This window comes from Mytilus californianus, unplaced genomic scaffold (genome assembly GCF_021869535.1).
Source record: "Mytilus californianus isolate M0D057914Y unplaced genomic scaffold, xbMytCali1.0.p SCAF_8, whole genome shotgun sequence".
NCBI lineage: Eukaryota > Metazoa > Mollusca > Bivalvia > Mytilida > Mytilidae > Mytilus > Mytilus californianus.
In genome coordinates this window covers 57,787,726-57,798,994 of record NW_026262734.1, presented here as the reverse complement: position 1 = coordinate 57,798,994, position 11,269 = coordinate 57,787,726, and the positions used below count along the sequence as shown (strand labels likewise).

Sequence of the window (11,269 nt, the reverse complement as noted above, 5' to 3'; positions counted from 1 at the left end):
GGATTTCGTTACCACAAATTACTTAAAACCTTTACTAAATTCTTTCATAGATACTAAGATTTGGTCTGCAAGTTTGGCTGTACCTGTAGAACACTTATTTCAAACGGATCCGGAATAGTACATCCTAAATTCTACGATGATGTCGTAAACCGAGCCCGGAAACTTAGATACAATCCGGGTAAACTTATCAATCCTTTAAACAAACTTATTCTAAAAGGTTACCTATTCAACACTGTAATTAAATCTTTGAATGTTGTTTTTATTGGTATAAATATTGATTTTGTTATCAGTAAATTAAAATCATACTTAATATTACACATATGTACTTTCACGGTACTATAATCTGTCGATACCTATAGTTTGGCATTGCACAAGGTCATGTTTTTCTCTGACTGTTAATGAGTCGATACACTAAATCCATTGGATGTTGGATTTTTTCATTGGTTGTTATTGGCTTTGAACTAGCTGTCAGTAACTGCGAGTATTCTCAGATTTGTACATAGTGTATTTTTGTTTCTGGGATCTATTAGTACCCGTCAACGTCCACTCTGTGTTTTTGTTAGATGTATTTCTATTTGTATTCAACTGATGAGTTAAGCCTTTTTCAACTGATTTTTATAGTTTGTTCTTATGTTGTACTGTTAGACCACTGTCCCAGGTTAGGGGGAAGGTTGAGTGCTCACAAACATGTTTAACTTCGCCACATTCTTTATGTGCCTGTCCCAAGTCAGAAGCATGTAGTTCAGCGGTGGTTGTTGGTTCATGTCTGTCATATGTGTTTTTCGTAAATTGTTTTGTTATAAATTAGGCCGTTAGTTTTCTCAATTGAATTGTTTCATATTTTTCATGTCGGGGCCTTTTATAACCGACCATACGGTATGGGTTTTTCTCATTGTTGAAGGCCGTACGGTTGCCTATAATTGCTAACAACCACTTCATTTGAACTTTGGTGGATAGTAGTCTCATTAGCAATCATACCAAATCTCCTTATTTTTATATTGACCTATTGCTTAAAGTTTAAGAAAAACAGACCAAAACACCAAAACTTAACATTGAGCAATGAACCATGACAATGAGGTCAAGGTCAAATAAAACCTGCCAGACTGACATGCAAATCGTAACATATTTCCATACACCAAATATAGTTGACCTAAAGCATACAGTATAGAAAAAAAAGACCAAAACACAAAAACTTAACATTGAGCAATGAACCATGCAAATGAGGTCAAAGTCAAATAAAATCTGCCAGACTGACATGTAATGTACATCGTAAAATATTTCCATACACCAAATATAGTTGACCTATTGCATACAGTATTAGAAACACAGAACAAAACACAAACAATTAACATTGAGCAATGAACCGCGAACATGACGTCAAGGTAAAATAAAACCTGCCAGACTGACATTAACATCGTAAATTATTTGCATACACCAAATATAGTTGACCTATTGCATACAGTATTAGAAAAACAGATCAAAACACAAAAACGTAACTTTTACCACTGAACCATGAAAATGAGGTCAAGGTCAGATGACACCTGCCAGTTGGACATGTACATCATACAATCATTGCATACACCAAATATAGTAGATCTATTGCTTATAGTATCTGAGGTATGGACTTGACCACGAAAACTTAACCTTGTTCACTTACCAATGAAATGAGGTCAAGTGAAAACTGTCTGACAGGCATGAGGCCCTTGCAAGGTACGCACATATCAAATATAGTTATCCTATTACACATAATAAGAGAGAAATTAACATTACAAAAAATATTATTTTGTTTTTTCAAGTAGTCACTGAACCATGAAAATGAGATCAAGGACAATGGACATATGACAGACGAAAACTTCATATCATAAGGCATCTATATACAAAGTATGAAGCATCCAGGTCTTCTACCTTCTGAAAAATTAAACTTTAAAGAAGTTAGTTAACCGCCGGATCATTATCCCTATGTCAAGCTGTCAAGGCTCGACAAAATATGTACTTCGGTCAACGCTTTTACACCTCAATGAATTTACAAAAAGAAGCATTCAATTCGTAAGTAAATTCATACCTTGCTCTCGACCAAGATAGTTTTTTTTATCTGTAAAATATCTAAATTTAAATAAATGACTTGCGAAGTGATGTTTCAATATAATCAACATAATAAAAAATAACGACGAGGCTAAACAATGAAAACTTTATTTCTTAGAATAGGGAACAGAGAAAACAACAGTGTAGACTATAATACTCAAATACTAAATGTCTTTTACATTTTAAAGGTTAAGTAAATTAGATTTAGAGGTCGAAAGTATTGCAGAAAAATTACAAGTTTTTGTTATGTCAAGGATTTATATAGTATCCTTGGATTGTTTTTGTATTGTTGTTTTTTACCTCGACATTTTTGCATATGATATATTTCAATGTTACTTGGTGTGGGATTAATTTAAGATAACTGGACAGTTTTAATAAAATGGATATTGTTTTACGTACAATGAAATGCAACTTTATGCATGTTAATCGCTAAAACAGTGAATCTAAATATATTTTTAAATGAGTTTTAAATAAGAAAGAAACCATACTGATCAGATGTTATTGAATATATAGTCACCATCATGGTTTACTTTTTCTATCCGTCAACAGAGACAGTTGCAATGAAGGCACTCGTATTGGATATGAAGGGTATATAAATCATGCAGTCTGGTCCGATTTGCCTGAGGACGTGCGTTACAAAAAAGTCAAGAGTACCACGTTTCAATGTTGTTGTTTTATTTTTGTTATAAAAATAGAAATGAAAAAATAGTGGGGAGCACGTAAAGGAACCTTTGCAACATCAAGTCAGTTTTAATTTCTCTTGATTTAAGGGAGCACTTTTTATTATTACTATCATAATAAGGGTTCCTTCATTGCCAAAACAAAAATTTAAGGATAAATCAGAAAAAATAATAAACGTCTTTACTTTGTTTATTAAAACGAGTTACGAATAATTTTTTATTTGATCTGAAGCTTACATGCAGTTTTGTTGCGTTTTTTGTTTTATTCTGTTCTCATTTTTCTGTTTTTGTCCTATTGGAAGATACATGTATATGGCATGTAGAGAAAATGAGGTTTTATACCTGATGCGGAAGTTGGGCATTTAACATCGGTTATTTTTATATATTATTGTGAATTCACCCGACATTGAAATTGCTTATTATACTTAAACTTAACAATATATACAAAAGTTGTTCCTAATCCTAATTACAGTAGTTCTCACCTTACATATAAAATATTATAAAAACAAAGCGGAGTGTTGCACATTTTTTTTTGTCGATAGAGAGTAGCATATAAACCATTACTCGCTATACGTATATGAAATTAGGAGAAGTGTTAGGATTGCAAACTAGGACAACTTTCTATTAGAAAACGACGAAGAAGGATAACACTAGCAAAACCTTTAACTGTATAATCAGCTATAAAAGGCCCTGGAGTGGTGAAATGGGAAAAAATTCAAAAGAGATCATTTCAATGACCTGACTTATACTAAAAAAAATAATAGTAAACGAAAAAAATAATATCTCTATAGCAACCAACGACAACCACTGAATAACAGGCTCCTATGATGCATATTATAAGCTGATTTTAATTGTTATCAATTTTTAAAAAAAGGAAAGGTATATTTTCTTCTTTTTTCTTTTTTGTTGTCAGGACTGCTGAATGCTGCCGAGAAGTTATGAGTCGAAATGCCTGATAAAATAATGCTTGCAATTTGCTGTCAGAATCATGGTTCAAGTGTGTCATCGTATATGAAAGTACGAAACTATATATATATATATATATATAAAGTGCCTAGAAAATCAACCTAACAATGTTAGAATCAAATCTACTCTAACATTGTTAGGTTGATTTTCTAGGCACTTTATAAATATTCTAAAGCCTGGCATTTCTTAATCATAAGAAATCCGATGGACAAGGTATAATTTACAGTTGTCACTACACATAGGCAGACATATATATATATATATATATATATATTTTGTAACATCTTGTGATCCGTTTATTTTGCAATCGCCAATTGCAGTCAGCAGGGTTTAAGAACATCTGTTGTTCGACCTGTTAGTCAAATGCGTTTTGTTAAAATATACTTTTTCACTTTTTTGGTCTTTTGGAAAATGTTGTTTGTGCTGTATTTAGACCCCTCTATCAAGAAATTTGTTTTGCATGCACACGTATAAAAATTGCGGTTTTTATCCAACGCAATCATAGGTTTGAACGTTGTTTTCAATTTAGACTTGTTTATATATATATATATATAAACTGACAAAACGATTTGTTAAAGATTTAAAGTAGATTAATTAATAAATCTAAGTTAAAATACATTAATACTGTTAGTTATTTTACCAATCTTATTGAAGTTCATATCTATCATAAATCGCTTACACGTCCTCATATGAGGGTAACGAAATCAGAGATCCATATTCTAATTAAATTGTTATTTTACATATCACAATGTCTTTTTTTTTTTTCAACATGCACAGTTTAATTTCATTTTTTTTAAGGTAGATCGGGTGTCTTTATTTTAGCATCCCTTCTGGGCGTGTTCAAAAAATACTCTTATTGTTAAAAGATATTTTACCGTGGCCAAGTAGCAATCAATATACAACAGAAACATCTAAAACTTGAAATTTTTAAAGACTAAACTATTGAAAAATTAAGTGTCGTTTAGTGTATTTAAAATTTTCAGAAAAGAAAATCCATTTAAAATCAAGGTCGGATAATTATGTTGAATTTGAAAGGACAATTTGTGGTTTTTGGATTTTTCAAGAAAATAGGGAGAAGGCCCATGACTCCCATTTTTCATTTGATGTTTCGGAAGTATTTATAAAAAGCAATCATCTCATTGAATTTTAACCAATACGTTCGTTTAATGTTTCCTCAATAAGGAAAAGTTATGTTTCCCCTATATAACCCATTTAAAAAAAAACTGTAATTTCATTTACTACAATGTATTTTAACGAAAAAAAAAACCAGATCCGTGACCACTTGTTTGTATATTAATATTCGAGAGTACATTGACTCAGAAGTCTTTTATAGAAGTTTAAGAAAAATCTATTGTTGAACATTTAGACACCCCAGCTATCTTAAAGACGTCTTTAGGAACAGGCAAAATAAACATACTAAATTTAAATATTTACTAATGATCTGGTTAACATTATATGCGAATGACATTATGACAAAAAGACGGTAATACTATATACATGTATACTGATCAGACAACTCTAAATTGATATATAGGTCTTTGGATTCGCTCACTCCAAAACTTTGGAAACATTAAAAATAAAATTACTGCCTTTCCCTGAAGACTTTCTGAATAATAGCTCCATTTAAATGAAAACTATAACTTCATTTTCATAAAATGTCATCATTCGCTCCACAGTTTACAGAAAATACATTTTTTATGGTGTTAAAAATATTTCTTGCTCCTCAAAACAAATGTTTTGTAGAATAAAAATTTAAATACACTTTCTTCTCAACAAATTCAAGGTATCGCTTGCCAAAATATAAATTTCGAAAAAAAACCATAATAATAAATAGTTTGCTCGTCCGCTTCAATTTTTGTACATAAATGTCCAAAGAACAAGTAAAAATAATTATATAAATATAAATAAGCACAATTGTAAAGAAATCTTATATATATATATATATATACCAGTATGTACCTATGACAGATGTACTATCTAACAAGTACAACAAAAATATACTAAGTTCCTAACATCATTTAGATTATTGATCAAATTACCAATTACTTTAACATATAACTATCATTATTAGACATCAACCACATATAATGTGTCTGATTCTCTAGATTGAAAAAAAAAATGTAAGTTTTAACTATATGCATATGCTACAGTTATATGGTTGATTGATGGCTACGAAACATACAAGAGTAAATATTACATTCATATTCAGGGCAACAAGTAAACATTTTAATGAGATATGGACATACCCTGCTTTATACTAGACCGAAGGACTAATCCAATTCTCTATCATGTTAACCCACAAACCAGCCACATTATTCGGACTTCGAGTCGACCAATCTTTGCTGGTAATCTCGACATGCTTTGTGATAGGCAGAGAAACAGCAAATGCCAATCATAAATTAAGTCTTTTGTGTGACCAATTCTCGGATCGAATACATGACCACCTTATGAAGTGTCGTTCGGTTCAAAATCGAATTTTGACACGCAAGCTGGAGCAACACTACAGGGACTGTGGTTCGTGTTCCCCAGAGCAACGCGTCACAGATCGTTTGCGCGTACCAAGGAAACAGGTTACACCGTCCCGTACTCGAGAGACACCCGTAACTGTTCGTTCGTGCATACAAGAGCAACGTGCATCACTTCGTTTGCTTATATTAGAGCAATTAATGCGTAGCAACTATTGTCCTTATATGGTTGTTTGCATTTAACCATATCCAAGAATTTTGTTTATTGGACTCGTATTTAAGAACATGTCTTAACAAGTTGAATTTCAAACGGAGGCGTCAAATATGAAAAAGTGTTGATGTTTTTACGATTAAAGCGGGACAACCAATCTGTTTGGAAAGTGTAAAAATTAATGGAAAAGTACATTGTCATCGTGGAACAAAAAATCTGGTCAACTTGATACTTATATAGAAGCTTGAATTGCTCACCTGGGAAAAAATATTTCATTTTAAAAATAATTTCACCATTTTGCAATTTTTTTTTGTTTTAGCTTTTCGAGTAAGTTAAAGTCTGTCTAGACCTAAATGTTATGTTTGTGTGTGATAACTTAGCATTATTCACTAACTTAAAAAATAAAATACAAACGTTCTATTCCCCCTCCCGAACCCTCATAACCCCTAATCAAACGGTCCTCTACTACGCAGTCAAGATCATATAGAAAACCTCTAAATGTTCATTAAAATACATCGTCGAAAGGTAATACTCCAATAAATAGTCAACTAAAGTTTACAGATTATGTTTTTGCAAAGCAAGAAAATAGGAAAACGTTTAAAATTAACAAAATCATAATTTATGGGCAATGACTCCTATAATGGTCTGATTAAATCATAAGAAAGTACGTTTATTGAAATCCTACACGATGTTCTTTGTTTTGAATGAATACTTATAAAAATAAGAAGATGTGGTATGATTGCCAATGAGACCAAATTTACACAGAAATTAACAACTACAGATCACAGTACGGCCTTCGACAATGAGCAACGACCATACCGCATAGTCAGCTATAACAGGCACTGAAATGACAAATATAAAACAATTCATATGAAAAAACTAATCTATGTCAAAATAATGAACGAAAAACAAATATGTACACAGCAACAAACGACAACCACTGAATTACAGGCTCCTGACTTGGGATAGGCAAATACAGAATGTGGTGGGGTTAAACTCGTTTGAAGGCGCTAATCACCACTAACTTGGGACAGTGGTGTAACAGTACAACATAAGAACAAACTATAAAAATCAGCTGAAAAAGGCTTAACTTATCAGATGGATACAAATAGAAATACATCTAATAAAAACACAGAGTGGACGTGGACGAGTACTTATACATCCTCTTAATAAAAAGACGCTAAGTACAGATCTGAGAGTATACTCGCAGTTACTGACAGCCAGTTCAAAGCCAAGAACAACTAATAAAAAAAAATCATGCATCTAAGACTAAAGTTCTTCCCCAGAATGACATTTCAACTTCTCATAAGGATAATGAGGTATACGAAGACATACAAGCAAGGTGCCGTTCAGTTTAACAAAGATAATGAAAATGTATCATTGCTTGTTTAAATAACATACAGACAGAGACAACCAAATGTAGTATGGTTAATGTATTGAATATAACAGTTCCTTTCGTGAACTTGCAATAAAACACCATATTTAGTTATTTCTGCTTCTAAATCGTTGGTGTCTTGCAGATCCACCTGTAAAAAGTTCGATCAGATCTGAAATAGCAGAATTATCAGTTGGGATATTGCGGCTAATAATTTCTAAGATTCTTTTAGCATCATCTATCCCATTAATGTCAGAACCATTGCCAAATAATTTTAAAATTTCCACATAATCGAAATAATTTCCTTTGGGAACATTATTCAATGAAATCTTAATTAGCTTATCGACTCCTGTATTTGTCGTTTGCCATTTTTCTACACCTCTTGTAATCATTTTGAAAATCCTTTTAGTCATGCATTGACGATTAAGCTTATTACCGCTTATTACAATTGCAATAACTTCATATCTCCCAAGCAACGAAGCGAAATCTATTGCTGTATATTTATCACAATTTTCTAATTGCAACAGCTCAATTTTTTGCTCACAAAAGTGTTGCATATACAATTTGTATTTTTCGTTTTTCGAATAAAGTACAACTATGTAATGACAAATTGTATTTTCGTATTTGTCAACTTTGCGGTAAAATGCATCGTAAAGCTTTGGAAATTTACGGAAAACATCAAAGTCAGTACCTTCCTTTGTAAGACCATCTAGGAAAGTCTTCAGATGGTAAATTGTGATATCACCGTCACTTTGTAGCAATAAATCTACAAAGAAATTAAGTGTTTCGCGATTTATTTCTTCTCCCAATTGTCTAATGTATTGCACAATTAAATAGACATCGCCTTTATCAAACTGTATTCGCTGGAAAAATGCATTGGCCAATGTGAAAGCACCGACTTCCAAAAAGTCATCATCTTTATTCTGTCTCTTAAGGCGCACGTGATCAAAGAGAATATCAAAACGACAAATCTTCAATAAACACTCGATACACTCATTTCCAAACGAATGTATAATTGATTTTACGACAACATTGTCTCGTGGACTGTAGGTACAAGTGTCCACTTTTGTTAATTAGGCTGGAACCAGTTTCATCTCTAAAGTGTCTTTGGTTGAGTTAATACAAATATCTAAAGGATTTAGAGTTTTTGCAATTTCACGAAAAATCTTCGACTTTTCTTGTCCTAACGATATCGATCCCCGCAATGCAGCGTAAACAAGAAGAGAATATGACAGAGCTGTCTTCCTGCATTCTTTTCCGCTTATTCGCATTTCATCTATACGTTTGTAAATGAAAGTTTCAACCCAATTGCCATCAAGTTGTCCTAAAGATATAAGAACAGTTTTCAAAGGTATAAATATGTGATTGGATAATGTAAAGTCCATGCCCCCCATTTACACAATCAACTCTAATCTATTAAGAAATAACATTAGCAATGTCAGCAGATAGGGATTATTAGCTAGGCAATGCTTATAGAGATTACTACTTGACGGTATTTTTATTTATGTGTATTACTGTATGCGTTTGTATATCACATAATGATACAGTAAAGATAAACATAAAAAGCAGTAGTTATAATTTTACGTCACATTTTTCACAACCTAATTATTAGCTTTCGAATATCATCATAATAACATTCGTAATTATTTGTAATTTGAATTTGAACATAAAAGTCATATTTTTCTTGCTTAACTTGCTCATGAAAATTGTCAACATCAATAATGAGTATTTGAAATCTTGTCTTTTTCTTTGATCGCGGTTATTGACTTGTTTGTTGATTTCTTAATTTCAGGACTACATATAATTTGAATAGAAAGTAATGCTCTTCAACTTCGTTCTTTATTTGCCCTTTCAACTTTTTTAGATTCGAGCGTCACTGATGAGTCTTTTGTAGACGAAACGCGCGTCTGGCGTAAATACAAATTCAATCCTGGTATCTATGATGAGTTTATTATACTGATTTGAAATATTAGCAATCATGCCATTTGATTGGTTATATTGACTGGGTATCCAATATCCATTTGGAAGAAAAAAGAAGATCAGCATCGTCATTATTGCAGAAATCAGGAAAGTCAAGTTTGGTATAATTGTAACTCAAGCTTCACATGGGGTATGAGCTATTATTCCCTGTCAGTGTGCATTATTTACTTAGCCTGATGAATAATCCCAAGGGTATGAAACACTGAAAAGGAATATGAGCTCACATTACCCGCACCTCTGATAACATATACCAGTACTAGATAGGACATCAAACATGTATTCATGCAATGAGCATCTTAGAAATTTAGTGTACCGAAAAAAAAATGGTACATGGTTAGGATCACAGCACAATGATATGCAATGCTTTTAATTTTAGTACTTGTCTATGTCATATGGGAAATACTGTATGAATTATTCACAACTTATGATTTTGTGAACTGCTGTTTGTCTTTTAGTCGGTTTATTTTTGGCATGGCATTGTCAGTTTGTGTTTGACTGATGATTTTGAATGTCCTTTTGGTATTCTTGGCCTCTCTCTTATAAAAATATAAAACATAAGCTAAGATGTGAAGGAAAACTATATATCTTAAATTTTTATGCTTACCTGTTGATTTAAGAACTGTAGGACAGGAATAGTATTTTCCTGAAGCATTCGATGCACAACAAACGTATGAACCTTCGTCTGCAGGCTGAAAGTTGACAACAGTCAAAGAAGGATTTTGTGTAGAACCACCAGTATATTTTTCATCACTTCCTCCGATGTTAAGCGACTGCTGATCTTCACCATTTGGAGTAAACAACCATTCAATCGAAGTACCCGTAGATATTTCAGCCACAGTGCACTGAATGGTGTGATTATGTCCTTGGATAATGATAGCATCAGCAGAATCGACAGAAATATCTAGAGGCTCTTAAACAGAAAGTGGTGGAAATTTAACAATACCGGTAAAACATCTCAGTCGCTGGCTCGACACAAATGCAGATTTTATATCTTAAGGACATTAATCGCTTGGAGAGCCACAGGACTCGTACGGTAATGTATTAGTCCCAATTATAATAAACAAATTGCCCGGAGAAATTAGAAAACATCTCGCTCGGGAGCATGTTACAACAAATTGGCTATTACGAGATCTTCGAAGAAGTATACAAATAGAGATACAACTTATGGAAGCCGAAAAGTAACATAAACAGAAAGTGATATTTCGACAACAATCTTTTTAGCCGATGCTAAATCACAACAAAAACACAATACAGGTACTAGAAATGCGAATCAGCATTTACATTATTTAACAGCTAAGCCGTGTATTTTCTGTAAAGTTATTCATTCGCCTACTAACTAACCGAAAATACGAGGTTTAAATCAAACGCCTCTCTATCGTTAAACGTAACAATTTATGTTTCAACTGCCTCAGTATATGTCACTTAAAGGTATGCAAATCTAAAAGCTCATGTCGTAATTGTAGTAAACGGCACCACACTAGATTTTGTTGTGAAGCTGAACACACCGCGA

General features: G+C 32.5%; 1 long non-coding RNA gene across 1 annotated transcript; it reads right to left on the bottom strand.

Moving 5' to 3' along the window:
• Positions 1 to 2,176: 2,176 nt before the first annotated feature.
• LOC127711533 (uncharacterized) lies at positions 2,177 to 5,605 on the bottom strand. Its single transcript, XR_007986783.1, has 2 exons — positions 3,977 to 5,605; positions 2,177 to 3,787 (listed from the first exon to the last, which is right to left on the bottom strand). It is a non-coding gene; the product is annotated as an uncharacterized LOC127711533 (long non-coding RNA).
• Positions 5,606 to 11,269: the final 5,664 nt, after the last annotated feature.